This window comes from Otolemur garnettii, unplaced genomic scaffold (assembly GCF_000181295.1).
Source record: "Otolemur garnettii isolate 467f Iridium unplaced genomic scaffold, OtoGar3 scaffold00021, whole genome shotgun sequence".
In the NCBI taxonomy this organism is placed as follows: domain Eukaryota; kingdom Metazoa; phylum Chordata; class Mammalia; order Primates; family Galagidae; genus Otolemur; species Otolemur garnettii.
The window spans coordinates 20,849,708-20,851,373 of NW_003852416.1; positions in this window are offsets into that span (position 1 = coordinate 20,849,708).

Genomic DNA, 1,666 nt, shown 5'->3' on the forward strand with positions numbered 1-1,666 from the left:
GGAGGGAGGGTGATTGGTGGGGTCACCTCTATGGTTAATCTTACAAGGGTACAAGTGAATCTTTTTTAAAGCAGAGTATGAATGTCTTGACTCAATAACTAAGAAAATGACATGAAGGTTATGTTAACCAGTTTGATAAGAGTATTTCAAAATGTATATGAAAACAGCACAATGTACCCCATGATTGCATTAATGTACATAGTTATGCTATAAGAAATAAAAATAAATAAATTAATTAAATAAGAGAGTGCCATGGATGGTACCAAAAATAAATAAATAAATAAATAAAGTATGACAGTGGAGCTTTAATAGTGATTGCATTAAAATTGTATATTGCTTTGGGTAGTATGGACATTTCAATAATGTTGATTCTTCCCAGCCACGAGCATGGTATGTTTTTTCATTTGTTAACATTTTCAGCTATTTCTTTTCTAAGAGTTTCATAGTTTTCTTTATAGAGATCTTTCACATCCTTTATTAGGTAAACTCCCAAATATTTCATCTTCTTTGATACTACTGTGAAAGGAATAGAGTCCTTGACTATTTTTTCAGCTTGGCTATTGTTGGCATATATAAAGGCTACAGATCTATGAGTGTTGATTTTGTAACCTGAGATGCTGCTGTATTCCTTGATCACTTCCAAAAGTTTTGTAGTTGAATCCCTGGTGTTTTCCAGATATACAATCATATCATCTGCAAAGAGTGAAAGTTTGATCTCTTCTGACCCTTTATGGATACACTTGATCACCTTTTCTTCCCTAATTGCGACAGCTAAGACTTCCATTACAATGTTAAAAAGCAGTGGAGACAATGGGCAACCTTGCCTGGTTCTTGATCTGAGTGGAAATGATTTTAATTTAACTCCATTCAATATGATATAAGTTGTGGGTTTGCTGTAGATGGCCTCTATCAGTTTAAGAAATGTTCCTTCTATACTAATTTTCTTAAGTGTTCTGATCATGAAAAGATGCTAGATATTATCAAAAGATTTTTCTGCATCAATTGAGAGAATCATATGGTCTTTGTTTTTTAATTTGTTTGTGTGATGAATTATTCCAAGCAGATCTTAAAATGACTTGAGAGAACAGAAGGGTGACAGGCTAGTGTTTGTATATCAATTGGGGGTGGGGGTGGGGCTGTAGTGCAGGCTTCTCCATGCACTTGCAGGGGTTTGCATGGTTTGAACTCTCTACTAGTACTAAAGAAGGGAGCAAGTACCAAAGTTATCTCACCAGCTTGTCTGGATGTCAGACAGAGAGGGAAAAGGCTGTGATGAATCATGAAGGCTGCCAGTAGGCAACATCAAAATGAGATAGTTTATTAAACTATCTATACCCATTAGACCCCTAAATTCACAGTTGTGAAAGTTTAAAGAAGATTGCATGCCTTTGTGAGGACTTATAGAACTATACTCTAGGTGGTGCCTGTGGCTTAGTGGGTAGGGTGCTAGCCACCTGCACCAGGGCTGGCGGGTTCCAGCCTGGCCCAGGACAGCTAAATAACAATGACAACTGCAACAAAAAATAGCCAAGCATTGCAGCAGGCATCTGTAGTCCCAGCTACTTGGGAGGCTGAGGCAAGAGAATCTCTTGAGCCCAAGAGTTGGAGGTTGCTGTAAGCTGTGATGCCACAGCACTACCCAGGGTGATACAGTAAGACTCTGTCT